The sequence below is a fragment of the Alosa sapidissima genome, chromosome 12 (genome assembly GCF_018492685.1).
Source record: "Alosa sapidissima isolate fAloSap1 chromosome 12, fAloSap1.pri, whole genome shotgun sequence".
Lineage (NCBI taxonomy): Eukaryota > Metazoa > Chordata > Actinopteri > Clupeiformes > Clupeidae > Alosa > Alosa sapidissima.
Genome location: NC_055968.1, coordinates 19,532,759 through 19,549,550, shown reverse-complemented (window position 1 = coordinate 19,549,550; position 16,792 = coordinate 19,532,759). Strand labels below are relative to the sequence as shown.

Here is a 16,792-nt window from a genome sequence, read left to right as displayed (position 1 = left end):
GTGAGTGGGAAGCTCATTACCCCGGCCTCGGTTTGTTCCGAGGCTCCCGCGTGAATAATGAGGCTATTACGGAGATGTAAGCCATAGGATAAGAGAAGCCTTATGTTTTTTTCTTTGTCAGAACCTCTTTCTGATGCATGCATGAAAACACACACACACACACACACACACACACACACACACACACACACACACACAAACATTTGTCTCCAAATAATGATTTACACAAATACTCACACACAATTAGTAACACATGCCTCAAGATGAAGCATCACTTTGTACATTACTTGTGTGGTTTTACCCTTGCATTAACATAACATATTTGTGAGATTTCGGCACTATACAAGACAGTTTGTATAGTGTTACAGTTGTCCTAATTCTAAATGTTTGTTCAACAAACACACCTCTGTCAAAATTCTATTTTGTCTTTATGCCTGTAGGAGTATTTTGTGCAACTTTGAGGAAAATAATGACAAGCTGAAGAATTTGATACAGAAGGCTGTTTAGAGGTCCATGTCCACTTGTGTCATGATTACAAACAGATGGCTAAGGCAGATGTTTAGCTCTTTTCAAGTGGGGGTGGTTGTGTAATCACGCTAATGATGCAGTAAGGCACATTTGTTTATGATTGCCATGCAGAGGGTCTCATTGCAATAAAGGCCAAACTTCATCCAGATACTTTGGCTGTGAAAAATCATCACTGGGTGTCTGCAGATGTTCCCATATTTGATTATTTGATGCATGTTGTTACAACATTTTGTTACAAATATACATCTATTACATGTTAGTAAGAAGAAAAACAGAAAGGAGCTATATTTTCCTCATGCTATGGTGAATAGCTACAAAATTACTATTAATTGTATTTTGGTAGAACTATTCTTTCATATGGTTCCTTTAGTCTGGTTATTACCAGACTAATTCATAAGACAGACTTAGTCTGGGAATGCTTCGTTCACTTTTGATTTCCAACGGGTGTAACCAGCAGTGAAATTAAACTTAAAGTGGTACATTAAACTCAGGGTTGGATAGTAACGGATTACATGTAATCTAGATCAGGGGTCCCCAACCTTTTATGTACCATGGACCGGTTTGATTCCCATTTTTTTTTCACGGACCAGTGGGAGCCCTGTGCTTGTTTCCCTGCAACAAGAAGGTTCCATCTGGGGGTGATGGAAGACAGTGACACCCTTAGTGTGTTTGAAATGTCCAATTGATTACGCAATTTGGTCTTAGTTGCAGTCATTGCAGAAAACCCGGCCTCGCATAGATACGTGGTGGGAAATGGTAGCAACGTTTTTCAGCGCTTTTACGGCTATCTTGGGATATTCTGCTTTGGTTTTGATCCAAAAACCCGCCAGAGAGGTTTCCTCATACACACTCTTAAGACCACCGTTGATCAACTGCTCTTCCTCCTGCGCTGACAAGTTATGACTATTCGGGATATTGACAAATGGGTTGCGGACCCACTCATTGGTTTGCCATGGATCTTTGGAGGATGGGAACAGGGGCGCCTTAATACCACCCGAGGCCCCTGGGCTATATGGCAAATATTAATTATGATTAAATGATACCCAGCCCGCGATCTGACCCGACACATAGCGTGCGCTTTTGGTTAATAATATGCAGTGTAGCCTATTATTCAGCCTATGTAGCCTAAAACCTTTACATAAACAGGAACAGAATGCCCTCGAATCACGTTAGCCTACCCATGACATCCCTTATCAAAAAGGCTAGCCTAGGCTACTGCACGAAAACAAGCGTTGAACTTTTACAACACATGTTGTAGGCTAAGTTAAAAGATGGGTAGGCTACACATATGGATGTTTAAAAGCTTTTCAAAAGTGCGTGTTTGTCGTATCGGGGGGTTCCCCAGGAGTTTTTTTAAAATTCTGTCTACTTAACACACCAGTTTAACGCAGTTTGGGAAGGACAGAAATACTTTTAGCCTATAACAAGCTGGCTCATGTGACGTGAACATGGCTACCTTATGCATTATCACTACACTACATGGAGACATATCTCACGTTAACAAGGGAGAAAACATAACATAGACTATTATATGTGCGAATGGGTTAGCACAAACTTAGCTGTTGGTGAACGGAGATGCAGATCACTAATTCATTTCTTTGCGCCACAGCCCATGTTCACTCAAATGAGACAAGTGAAATACATGTTTTTAAAGCCGTTTCATTTCCAGTCTATTTGCTACGATATTTACCTGCTATGCCTTCTGTTTTCATGGACAGTTACATGAATCCACGTCATTCGTTTATCGTTGCTTCAATCCTACCCACGTTATCTCCAGAGTTTGTATGATAAGTTTGTCAGTCAGTTTCAGCCTCTCCTTTAGCTCCTCTACACCCGTTGGGATTTATTACGTTTTGTTACATTTTGTTACACTTTAGAATTGGAGAAGACAAAGGGGGCCTCTGCATGGATGTAAGAGCAGTATGATGTGCTCAATTATTTAGGCTAGCTCCAGAGTAGGCTAATGACGCCGCGAATATGGACACGCCGTTTATTATTATTGATTATCATTATTATTATTATTAGGAGGCCCCTCATTGGTCGAGGCCCTTGGGCTGAAGCCCAGGTAAGCCCCTGCATTAAGGCGCCAGTGGATGGGAAGTAACCTAACGCTCAAACTCATTTGAAAGCACAACAAGGTGATCGCGCACTAGCTGCGAGAGAAAGGGCCCTGCCTCAGTCTCTCCCAAAACCCCCACTACTGTTTGGAACATATCAAATACACCCCGTCCCCATTCGTCCCCACAAATCAAGCTTGGCTTTAAATGCAGCGACTTTATCTGCCATTTTAAAGACAGTCGTCATTCTCCCCTGGAGTGACAGGTTGAGGTAATTAAGCAACCCGAATATGCCACACAGGTAAGCGAGTTTTGACACCCAAAACTCCGGCCCAGTGGTTGGGGACCGCTGATCTAGATTACGTAATCAGATTACAAAAATCAAGTAACTATAATCAGCCCAGATTACAATAAAAAAAATGTGTAATCAGATTACAGTTACATTGTTGGGGATTACCTGATTACATTTTATCATGCAAACAATGCAACTTTTTTATGATAGCCTAGCTATCTTTTAATTTGACAAGACGTTCACTTTTTAGACTTTTTTAAGATATAGTTAAGAACAAAATTATTCATACCTCTGGCAAATATTGATTTTCTCTTGACCAATATATTTGTTCTTACTTAAAATTACACTTGCCAAAAGGTTGCAAGACAATGTGGTAAAAACATGGAATAAAAAAAAAGTGTTTTTTAACATTTTTATGAAAAATTGCGTGTTCAAAATTATTCATACCCTTTTTAAACAATCACTGGAAACATCTTTATTTACCACCACAGCTCTCAAAATGGTTCATAATACCCACCAAGCCTCTTCATGTCTCCACAATGATTGTAGACTGGACCTTTTTAGCAGCAATCTGGGTTTTGAGGCAGGAACGATTATTTGCCATCACTTTAGCCTTGTGCTCACTTTTTTGACGGATTGAGGTCCACTCTAAAATGTTGATATTGTTCTCTGTTAACCATTTCTTGACTTGTTTGGCTGTATGTTTTGGATCATTATGTGGTTTAATATTAAAATCCTGCCTTTTGGGGCAGCCATGACATACTGGTTAGGGCTTCGGCCTTTGGGCTTGCCGGTTCGACTTCACTAATTCACGGATTGGGATAAATGCAGAGACCAAATGTCCCTCACAGGATCAAAAGATATACTTACATACTAACTTACATACTATTGGAGCAAGTCTCTCGGCACACTGCCTGATCTTTTCCTCCTAATCTATGTACCCTCTTGTTTTAGTGTTACTATTTACTTTGAGAAAGTCACCAGGTCCACCTGGTTGAAAAACATCCCAAAATAATCATTTTGTCACCCCCACAATTGAAATGGACATGGTGTCATTAGGGTTTAATGCTTCCCTTTTTTATGCCAATCTCAGGCCATGGGTCAAAAAAATCCAGCGAAAGCTAAATTCTTTGTCCAGGTGTGCCCTTATAAAGGTTAAGCTGAGTTGTGCATGTTTGGAGAAGAGTGGAGAAAAATAGAATGAGAATTCTTTCATCAATTCTGTGGTGGTGTCTTTTACTTAATGGGCATATTTATTGAAGTGATCTAAAAGTAATCCTAAAGTAATCAGATTACGTTACATGTTTTTGGTAATCCAACTGATTACGTTACTGATTACAAAAATGACCATGTAATTTGTAGTCAGTAATGGATTACATTTCAAAGTAATCTGACCCAACCCTGATTAAACTCTACCGAATCTATTTGGAAGTAAAGCCATCATATCCTTCTTGTAAATGAAGGTTTCAAACACAGTTGTTGACTCTAGATACAAGTTCATGTTGTTTAATACTGATGCCGCAGGCATTGGTTTGTTCAACAGGCAGTACTCCCAACCATACTTCTCAGTCTGTCATCATATTAAGCCTGCCCGCTATGCCGAATAAGCGCTGCGGTTGTAATTGGTTCCTGGGTTTTCAGTGATTTTGAAATGGCTGTGAATTGAAAAATTGCCAGAAGGATCTGCAGAGCAAGATAAAATGAAATCGCAATTTCATCTAGGTTCAACCAGGCGGTTTTCTTGGCACATGCCACTTGATATGCAACTGTGCCTTTTTCCCTTTGATTGTTTTTGCACAAATATCAGTGTCATAACACACAGAAAAGACATTACAAAAACATGAATTTGACTTTCATGCAATGTCCTGAAGTATGAGAGTTTGAAGTCCAACAACAAATTGCAAAACTACAATAAAACAATGCAACTTCTGAATCATATAGAAGTTTTAATTTTTGAGTTTTGACATTTTGCCTAAAGGCTAACAACTTCATTTTGTAACTTTATGAATTGGACTAGTGGTCTACTTAGAGATACAGTCTGCATTTCAAATCCCTATATGCTCTTTGAGTAAGCCAAATTAATCATGCAGTTTCTTTAGTCCTTGCTTTACCAAAGAAACAGATCTCTGACATTTTGTCTGAACATTTTTGACTGTGTGGAGAATTAATGTGTTTATTATTATAATGCAACAATACATCATATTAATCAGTACTGTGCTGCATGAATAGTCAGTAATCAGGACATTAGCATCAAAGTACAGTCTTTGAGTACGATAATTAATAAGGTTTGCTTACTATTTGTTAGCTGACTAGGCTGTAAAATGATATGTCCAAAGAGAAACAAACTAGGGTTATGTTAGACTACAAAAACAAAATAGTGCCTACTTGCAAATTTGGTTTGAAATGTTTGACTTTGTGTATTTGTTCTTAATACCATACAGGTTATTATGACCGCTAGCGAAGCGGTCATATAATGATTGTCAAAGTTCTTCTTTTTTTTTTTTCCCCCCGTCATCTACTTCCTGAATTTTTGGTCAACGATACCCGGGACACCGAAACACCGGTGCAATGAAATTTGGTGGGTATGTAGCCCCACTAGACTTTTACAGAAAAATTTCATTTCGTCCCCGGGGGTCACTGCCCCCCCCCCCCCCCCCCGTGCTGGGCCCCCCGCACCGGAAAAAAAAAAACAGTTTTTCCTAAATAACTACCTGAATTGTGGCACTGGGGATAAAGAATCATTTATGGTATGTTGGTCTCAAGGGCCCACATCAACCTGGCCCATAATCACTCATTTGTGATTTGCATGTAAAAAATGAAAATGCAATATCATTCTGCTTTAATCGCCCCTATCTTCAGTTAAGATGTTCAGAACTGCACCAGATTTTATGTGTATGATTGACCTGGCATTCTCTAGGGGTTTGCCAAGTAGAATTTCATCCATGGGGGGGTCTAAAAAAATTTAGGTTATGTGTACATTTAGTGACTGTACACTCATTGGCCTGTAGATGCCGGTGCACACATATACACATGCACACACACACACAGGCACGCACATACTATCGGTATTAGAACGGCCGATACATAATTACAAATTCAGTAGGATTAAAAGAAAGCCAAATATTCATCATCATCATCATGGCTGCATTTCCAGTATTGGTGATACGTAGTCGTTTGTCCACTAGATGGCGCATCGTTGCAGTGAGACGTAATTTTGTTGGAAGTTAAAAGTGGGTTGGAAAAACAATGGACGCTTCTTACAAGGACTGTAGTTTACCGCAGAGAATGTTAAAAAGGATAGGACGATGTTCACATGAAATGTAATTCCCATTTCTTCTTGAAGCCGAAATAAATCTGAGAATCGGACATGCTTGGTTTTTACTGCAGGTACGTTAATCTTATAATATCAATAAGGACCTAGGTACAATAATGTTACCGTTAGCGTTGGTTGAGTGATGGAGGCCAATTTGATTGCATTTGTAGAAAACTATAAATGCGGTTATACCAAGCAAATTGATAGCAGCACTGTAATTGTATATTTCGACTGTCATTTGTTGCACGTGCTACAAAAATCATTCTGTGCAATGGAAGATTTACCAACGTTACACCGGTCCAATACAGTTTTGCCTATACATGCGTGAGACTGAGACGCCTGTTTATTTGTTTTAAGTGCGTGCAGGGTGTGAGAGGGGAATGTGCTTTGATTCCAGCTTGGTAGTTGTAGTCTGTGAGATTAAAAAGCATGTGTGTGTGAAGTATCCAAACAAGGACACCTTCATTTCATTATGGCTGCTTTAGCAACATACCTTAAGCTACTGTGTAGTGGGTCCCATTTAGAAGTGGCTACTTCATTCGCGCTTTCCTTGACTCATGGAGCTGCGTGAATTTTATTACAACTTTTCGCCACAATATGGCAGTTTAAGTCCGCTTGATGCTGTAAGGCGTACGCCATTGGTTTCCAAAGGAGATTTTATTTGTGTCGCCAGCATAGCCTATTGACAATTTATGTTGTAAATAGGCCTACCTTATAGGCCTACCTGTAGCTTAGGGAAGCTAACAGCTTTCTATTAGGATCTAGTTTGTTAGTTACAGTTTTGTCATAACTCCCTGATGCATTTTTGCATTTAGAATAGCCAGAGCGTGGATATCTCAATCGGAAAATTAAACAATATCGGGCGCCTATGGACTAGGCTGGGTGAACCCAGCCTGATCTGCCCGCTATTTATTTTTTGATTTCTTAAAAGATTGAGCTTGGTCTCGTGAAAGCCAGACAAGCCATGGACCTCAGTTACACAATGCAAGGGAATCAGCCTATATTTGCACGAACAATAACGGACAAAAGCTCTTCAACTTTGGCCCGTTAAAATGTGTGTGAACAGTCTAGCGACGCATTTCATCAAGGCCCATTTGGACATGTCAGTTATTTGCACCACTGGTTAGATGTAAAACAGCATTTCGTTTCAGACTACTGTTACTTAATTTGTGCATTGACAATAAAGTATCACATGAACTAAAGATGACTAAAATCTTATGTAGAAGAAGAAACATTGACAAAAAATCCATCCATCCAAAAATGACCTTTGTTTTTGATAGTTGTTGAAAACGGCATGGAACTGACAGAGATGTTTTTGTTTATTAATAAATAAAAATATAACATTATGCTGATACCTTTTGCTTTTCCCAAATACAATGTAGCCTACATGTGTAAGTGACCTTTCATCAATCCAGTTGCAATGGATGAACTGTGATGAACTGCCCTACTTGTGATTGTTTAGAGATTTTAAAGGTTTTATAACAATGCTACAACTTCTTTGGCTATTCTACAATCTATTCACCTTTTCAGCCCCAGTAGGCTACTTTCTGTGCAGCCACACACACACACACACACACAGGCATGCCAAACAAGCATACACAAAAGTTTCAAGAGTGGGGGATGGAGTAAAAGATGGAGACAAATTGATTAGTGTGATTTATTTTCGCGGAACGGATGTACAGGACTGAGCGGCGGTCATATTTTGTACCACTATGCGGTACATCTAGTTTTTGATGATTTTGATGACATTAGCAACTATGAATGACATACTTAATACCTACCCTTCATCATGACTTTCATACACTGCCTGGTAAAAAAAAAGGTCACTTCCTGGATTTAACTAAGCAAATAGGTAAGAGCCTCCCTGTGGAGGCAGTGCTATGATCTTAGGTTGCTGCAGTTATAATAATAATAATTATACAAACTACAAACAATGCTAAAACCTGGTTGGTGCTTGCATTTCTTCTCTTGTACTTCCCTCATGAGCAAATGGAAGAATCAGTAATGCATGCTGAAATCAATCAAATTAAAAAAAATATAAGATTTTTTTTCATCATTGGACGACATGCAAGTCCTTGGCAATTCCAAGCTCTTTGTGCACAGTGCAGACATTGCATAATGAAAGTGAGTCTTTTATATGACTGCCAGTCTCCTTTTCAGTATGACTTTGCCATTTACATTAATCTGATTATGTGGCTTTAAGGTAGAACCACTACAAAGACATCCTCTAAACACTGCAAATCATGGCACTGTTATGATGTTTGCCTAAGTTTCTGTTGATAATTGGCCATAATTGTCATTTGAGTCCCAGCATTCAACTGAATAAGGCTCTAAGCCTGTAAATCTATGTTTGATTAATTCAGTAATTTCTAGGTTGTGAAAGAATTATATGGGTATTATACAGTATATGAAAAATGAAACATGTGAGTATGATTTAATATGCAAAATTATTATTTTAACTTTACATAAAATCCTTGGGTTACACTTTACTTGACAGGTGTCGCCATAAGAGTGACATGACACTGTCATGAATGTGTAATAAACAAGTCATAAACATTTATGACATAACGCTTCTGTTATTAAGTGACATTTGTTTTTTGTCATAACAAGTTAGGGTTAGGATTAGGGTTAGGGTATAGGATTAGGTTTCATGTGTCATGACAGTGTCATGTCACTCTTATGTCGATACTGTCAAGTAAAGTGTTATACTTTGCTATTTACAATTATTTAACCCAGTTTATCACTAACTATATGAGCTGATCCTGCTACTCTCACAGTAATTTTCATCTATGTTGCATGAGCAACATCCCTAACCCAAACGAATCCACAAGAATAGTCACCCCTCTACGGTTGGAACCACAGTGGGAGTTGGGAGGACATCAAAGTGCTGCAGTAAATGTAGCTGCGGTGGTAGAGGTAGCACTGATCCCCAAGTCTCAGACGCTTTTTTCTGAGGTTTTTCGCACATTGCTACAATCTTCACAGCTTAAGTCTCTGAGCTTTAGAGAAGGGGGCCTCTCGGAGGCCAGCAGACCGGGGCCTCATTATCCATCAGACTACACTCAGCCCACTGCTTCTCCCATTAAGGGAGGGAGAGAGAGAGAGAGAGAGAGAGAGAAAGAGAGAGAGAAACTTATTTTTGCTGAATGATGTCTGAATGCCTTTTGAGTTTTACAGTCTACTGTACATCAGAGGTTCAAAGTTGTGGTAATGTAATTAGCCACCTGTTGTTTTCTTTTTAACACCATCTGGTTCTTAACTACTGTTTCACATCATTGAAGTGGACTAAATAAGCTCTCCTTACCTACGATGTTACAATGAGATGCACCAGTTCTAGCCATAAGTAATAATAAAGCAAGAACATGCATGCATAATATATGAGGATAGGATCATTTTCCTTCTGTTAATTTAATGTTGATCATGATCCGTTCTTGTTTTTAGCTTTGTATGTGTAGACTTTGTTTGTGTCCATTAGGCTGAGGTTTCATTGTTTACACTCATCAGTAAGACTGGAGTTTTTCAGAGTTTCAGCTATGTCTCTTACAGATAACAGTTTGCAATATTTCTTATTAAAAAACAAACATCTGTTGATCTTTGAGGGTAAGGTCTGAGGTTTGAGGGTAGGTTTTATTTCAACAGAAAAGTTTGGACAAAACAGACACATAACAGTATATGTCATTAAAATCCTTGCTGTTCCCTAATGAACAGAAACAGTCAGTAGTTCTAATTTACTCTGTGATTCTGTTATTAATTAATACCACTGTGGCTCGCATGCTCAATTGGCAGATATGCCAACACACTTATTACAATAAAAAACAATAAATGAGACCTCCACTTAATCAAAATACGGTGACATTGTGGTAATAAAATGATAATTATTTCATATAACATTTATCAAGCCATTACAACACCAGGTGCTGTGGAAGTAGAACAACAAATAAAAACATCAAGTGAGAGTGAAGCACAATAACATTGGGATATTTTACGACTTTCACCACACAAGACGGTGGCAACCAGAAGAAGAGCAAGGTGATGCCTGCTTGATAACCCCAGTAAAATGCTCTCGAAGGCTGTTCTGCTGGTGATGTTTTTTGCAAGGTTGATTTGTTTTTTATTTTTTGCTACGATTTTGATGGTAAATAAGCTTGTTGTTGATAGACCGCTGTGTGAAATCTCCTAGCACTCGGAATTTAACATCTCTTGTGTTGAAAAAAAAAGAAGAAAATACTGCACAGTCAACAGGACTTTCTAAGACTATCTAGAGCTCACGCAAATCTGTGAATGTTTTCATAGCATTCTTAAGTAACAATGTTTCTGGAAATGGTCCAAAAATAGTATGATTAACTTATGATGCTTTTGGGAAACTGGGCCCAGAATAGTAAGGTAAACTGAAGCATAAAACTAATTTAAACTGAAAAGCCTTTTCCAAAAAGGAAAATTAAAATGGTAAAAGGATAAAAGGCAACCAAGGATAAAACACCAAATCAAAATGAGCACAAAACATCAGCTGATGAAGGGAGAGAATAAAGTAGATTATGTGTTCTAAACATTTAGGCAATTCAGTTTCTCCGGATAGACTATACGTAGAGACAGAAGACATTTTGAATAAATAAATAAATAATACAATTGCAGAAGAAATATCTGAAGCAGTGGGGCCTCAGTTGCTTTTTAAATTCTTATTGGAATATTTACGTGTGGAGAACAACAAATGCCTATAGCTGCCCAAACATTGTCCAGACACTCTTTCAAGGGACTAATAGACATTTACTTTTGGGTCATTTCATGCCAAATCACTTCAAGGCTGGGAAATTCCCCTTTGTTTTTCTCCCATTTTTATCATACCCCTCATGCCAGATATGAGCCCAGGCCAAATTGCAGAGCTGAACCAAAAAAGTTTACAAAAATAACTCAATTTGAACTAATGTACCCTTATTTCCCTCTTGCACTGCCCAAAGTGAGATGTGGCAATTTCAAACACTGATATGTTCAGCACCGTTGAGGATTTCAGGACTCTGGTTACCTTCCCCTTGTAGAGTCTGAATCTGAGGGCAGACATGACCTTCAACTATTATTAAGACAGTGGTACTGTATGAAGGGGTTTTCAACACAATTCACTATTGTAAGAAAAACTTCTTCCACTGACTGAATAAATACACACACATTGTATTAACAGCACCCTCAAAAAATTTTTTGTTTGTTTTACCTCAACATGTTTTACCTTTTCCCCAAATCATTTTGATGGCACATAAACCATCCCCCTCTGAAACAAAAAAGAGCTGCTGTTCTACAGGAATTCAGAGATTTTTTTCTACAGACTGCTGTCGGTGCATTCCCTCTATATATATTATATCAGAGTTATGTTTATACTTTGTTATAAAACATTTATATTTAGTTTGTTTATTATTGCACTTCTCAACTGTAACGGCCAAATCTTGTTAATGGTGCATTTAAGTCTATACGTACATACTTTTAATAAAAAATGAAATCCTTGTATCATCATTTGTGTTTAAAGTTAGATTTGCATACATTCAGATTCTACAGGTTGAAGCAATGCATAGTAAACATTTGTGTGAGGGTTTAATTTAATCGCCAAAACGTTATGAACTTTTGGTATTGGGCTATAAACTTGGCTTCTGCCTACAGTATATCTGGAGTATTGCCATATATAATACGAATTTGGAGAAACACAGAGGTGAGGTGGGTCAAGTGGGGACCTCTAGGTCATTTGTCATGGAATAACCCATTCTCAGTGCTTTTCCACAGTCTTGGCTTTCATAAGATCGGGCAGCCACTTGCCTCCTTGTCATCCTCCTTCAGTCTGTGTGTAATGATAGATATATCTGATCTCTCAAAGTGTTGCTGTGCAGCTGCCCAGCGAGGGGTTATCATCCTATTGGCTTAATGGGGGTGAAGAAGCAAAGCCGAAAATTTAAAGCAACTTCACACCGTAATCTCCTCTGTATCCAGTCACGGCCCCACGGTCATCGAGATCACATGGCTAATCTCCTAGCAGTGGAATTACAGATGGCAAATATGGCAGAAGCTGAATTCATTTGACCTGAGATGGAGATAGAGGTTTGAATTTACAATCAGCACAGAAACTTTACTCACACAACAATACTCTCTGAAAAGGCCTTCATGAATCATGTTATAAATGGAGAAACAAATTATTGCTTTATATTGTCATGTATAATTCAGTATGAGTAGTAGTCGTTTCACAATCAGGGTAAGAGCTTTGTTTCATGAGGCCTAAAAATTGAACCTTCTTGAAATATCGTTATTGTTATCTTTTTATTGTTTAATCCACTGTACATTGAATAAAAAATGTTCCTTGGCATCTGGTCATTAAAAATTCTAATATAGTTATATAAGTATAGTTCCATTGTTTTGAACCATATGAACAATATGACCGAAATACCCCTTTAGTAAGGTCCAACAATAGCCAGTTCCATATTTAACATATTCAGAGCTAGGGAACATATTTTTCAGATTCCTAGCCCTACCCTTACCCCTAGCTCTAGGGAACTTACTGTAGGACCCTTTATCATGTTTCCATTATATGCCATATACATTTGGGGAGCATTGAACCCATGGAACATAGAAATGGCCTGGTAATGAGAAGTGTCCATTGTTGCCCTGTTTTCCCTTTCTATTTAAATCTTCCGGACTGTTTTTGAGAAACAATACTACTCAAAAAAGTAGGATCTTGAAGCATGGAAGATAAATTGGCCAAGGCTGAGAGACCCATTTAAAATTCCAAGGGCAAGGAAGAGGAAAGGCAATTTAAGATATCCTGTCATTACCAATGCATGAAGCATAATGGCAAAGTGCTTTCAGTACTCTGTTCAGTTTACTGCCACGTATACCTAATTGGCTGAGAGCATTGTTTTTGCAATTAGAACAATTAAGACAGGTCCGAGTCCATTAGGCAAGATACTAAAAAAATCTCTCACAAGTGAAAATGCCATCTGACTGCTTTGAATTGTGACCTTTGGTGGTTGAAGGTTGATTTTCCGATTTCAAGGAGGTGCATAAAGGCAGAGATTGTATGGGAGGTGGAAAGATCACAGAGGCAAGAGACTGCAGGATGTAAATGGCAGATGTGTCTTATCTGACAACGCCATGGTAACATATTGATCAGCTTCTGTGATACAGGTACATGAGCTCGATATAAATCGAGAAAGAGGCCCAATAGCCTGCAACTGGGAAAACTGAGAAACTATAGCTTATGTGTTTAAATGTCAGCATGGATTTGCTAGACAAAAGCTGCCCTCTGTGTGTCCACCCAATTATACAACCATATGTCGTATACAGCAATCAATAATGATACAGTATAAAATTGCTGAAAGGTTGATCCTATGAAAAGTTTGGCACCGATATGTATGATAATTGATTGCAAAATCTGTATTTACAGTCAATTGGATGAAGCCAAATCTCAATCAGTGTTGATGCACTGGCTGTTAAATTATTTTTTAAAGAGGCATTGTCTTTATTACATGGATGTGCCTTTTGTGTAATCACTATATTACACTGACCTGGTGTGGCAGAGGGTAGGAGCTAAAGGTAAATAAAAGCATTTTGTACGTTTTGCATAGTTGATGCTCAAATCTGTTCTAATGTTAATTACATTAGGTAGCAGTACAGAGTTTGAGTCTAAAATTGACTTTTTGTCACATCCATAACACCAGTAAAATGCCTTGGCATTTGTATGATGTGAAGGATAAAATTTATTTTTGTGCATTTTTTCTCATGTACATTCTTCAGCCAAAAATAGCAAATGCTCAAATTTCATGTAATCATTCACATCATACCATACCATCACATTTTATTGGTGTTATGGATGTTACAAAAAAACATAATTTTCCATGGAATTGCCCTGAGTCAGCTAATGCCCTAAAATGCATACAAACAGCACAGCTGTTAACAACAGCACAGCTGGCATTGGTAACGCTTTATATTAGGTGATATAGTCTTAAAGGCTTTTCTGACAACAGCTATGACACCTATGTTTATCTGACCTTCACATGACTAGGGATGGCACAATAATACCTGATACCAATGCCTGATACCAATCCACAACCTTGAGTGTCTTCCAACACGGAAACCTACGTACATACAGTATATACAGTATGACTAACTAGCATGAAAATTAACTTGAAGATAATACTAAAAGTTGGCCATAATTACTGCATACTGTAACTGTTGCTGTACCGGTAAGTATTTTAAGGGCAGCAACACATACAGTGTGTTGCCATTTTGTTTCTAAATATTTTGCCATGACAAAATTAAGTTACAGTATTCTGTGTCTCCTGAATCCATGTGAATAGAGCCAGATTTCAGATCAATACCGACAATCAAAGCATTGAAGTCGCAACATATTTTCTCTCACACAAATGAACAGCTGTGGCTGTGTTTTCCCCACCTCTCTTCCTCCTTTGGCCATATCAGACAGTGTCTATTCATTACTGCCTAACACGGCCGCTGCCTCGCTGTGATGAGAGCACATGCATCTGCCCCTCGCTGCGGCTGCAAATCTGCCACAGACGTTCCGGTGAGTGAACACTGCCAGAGGATAATGCACCGCTGCCCTGGGTACCCGTGTGGGGTGGAGTTGGGGGGGTTTGGGGGTTGGTTGCTGTACATCTACCTCTGATCTGAATATTAAAAAAGAAACAGAGGCCAGGCCCCGGCGACTGCATCAGTCAATCACAATCAACTAATTGCGGAGCTGCAGCGCTCAAATCATGGCTCCACTGGAGGTTAATGAAAATAGCACCTTGCTGTGACATAACATCTGATCTTGTTAAATGCGCATGTCAAGCGAAACACTGACAGTCTGTCAAAGACTAGTGCCCCTCCAAACGAATACGCTCACAGGCATCTTTGGGTGATAACTCAGGTGCTTTATCTTGCTAGTACATGACAGGCCCTCTTCATTTAACTCGCGAGGCTGGCGTTGAGGTCGGCAAAGTCCCAACAAAGGAGGAGGGAATAGCTACACGCTGCATTGTAAAGGCCCGGCAAGCCCCACCCTGCAGGTCCCTGAACCAATGTGATGCATGTTATTGCATTAATAGACTTGATTGCTGCTGAATGCACTGCAGTGTAAGTAGGGGGATATGTGTGTATGAATGTTTTGAGTATGTTTATCTGTCCAGTGTGCAGAGAGTGTATGTGTGTGTGTGTGTGTGTGTGTGTGTGTGTGTGTGTGTGTGTGTGTGTGTGTGTGTGTGTGTGCGTGCGTGTGCGTTTCAATATGTGTCTGCAAGTGTAAGTGAGATGGATAACTGGTTCGATATGCTAGTGTGTGTGAGGGGGGTCTACACCATGACAACGCTTTGAGATTAGGGCTGGGAGTTGCTCTGGGAGTTGCTCTGGGGTCAGAGTCATGTTTGAAGCAGGTTAATTGCTTAAGAAGGATGTTGGCAAAGGCATCGTCAGGGCCTCATTAATCATTAAGACTTTTAGATAGCTCAGCAAGTGGCCTTGATGATGGAGCCTAACTGAACCAAAACAGTGTCTTTCTCAGACTGCAAGGCTCGTATCTTTCCGCTGGTCAAATAATCCTTATGGACAATTCTATTCAATTCCAATTTGCTTGTGTAGTGCTGTTTACAAAAGGAAATGGAGTAGGTTCTAAAAGATTCATGGTGTGTACATTCTTCTTGGCTTGTAACCCTTGTTGAGAGGAAACTATTTTAAAACTATTAAAACTCTGCATCTATGCATCAGTCCTGGGGGACAAGCAGATGACACATGAAGTACAGTGACAGGAGCTAAATATTTCACTGACATATGAAGTACCATAACAAAAGCTAATGTATTTCCCTTGCATGCCAATCATCCACACCTGGAAGGGTACTGTATATTGCGTGATAGTCTGGCTATGGTGTATTCGTTTTAGGATGTCTTATGCACATTAGCAGTGTTGATTCACTTTGGAAGGGTACTGTATATTGCGTGATAGTCTGGCTATGGTGTATTCATTTTAGGATGTCTTATGCACATTAGGGTGGTTCACAAAATTCATTTTCACAAAATTTTGCCAGATCGCGTTTTGTCTCGTTCCAATTGGCGTTGTAAGTATCTGTACCAAAAATGGAGTCAATTGCTGCAGATTTAGGGGTGGCACACTTTTTCACAATATTGACATACACACAATACAATATGTATTGGTATCCGGATAAAACCACTGCAGATGCGGCATTGAAGAGCATTGGACGACATTTATGGTACGCGTCAGAAGAACTTGTCGCCCTGGCATTTTTTAATGCTCAGCTCACTACCATTGGTGGTGGTTAGTGAGGGCCCCCCTTCCCTGTGAAGCGCTTTGAGTGCTAAATAAATGTAACATGTTGTTGTTGTTGTTGTGTTGATGCTGAAGAAAAAAAGACAATGCTGAGAAATATTGAAAGACGCCCTGGGAAGATGCTCAAAGACTTGATGCCAAGTCTTTCCTCCACAAGAGCAGTACAGCTACCATCTCTAGCCTCGTCACTCGCTGCTCAATCCACTTCTTTGAGGTTCTTACTGAAGGCCAAATGGATGGCAGAAGTAACCCTGATGATGTGAGGTCCATTCTCACAGATGAGAAACTGCGTC

General features: G+C 39.2%; 1 long non-coding RNA gene across 1 annotated transcript in view; it reads left to right on the top strand.

Moving 5' to 3' along the window:
- LOC121678032 overlaps positions 1 to 15,360 on the top strand; it is a 23,510-nt gene extending 8,150 nt beyond the window's left edge. Inside the window, exons 2-3 of the long non-coding RNA XR_006021138.1 lie at positions 1,800 to 1,803; positions 15,349 to 15,360. This is a non-coding gene — a long non-coding RNA (uncharacterized LOC121678032). The remainder of the gene's footprint in view (positions 1 to 1,799; positions 1,804 to 15,348) is intronic.
- The last annotated feature ends 1,432 nt before the right edge of the window (positions 15,361 to 16,792 follow it).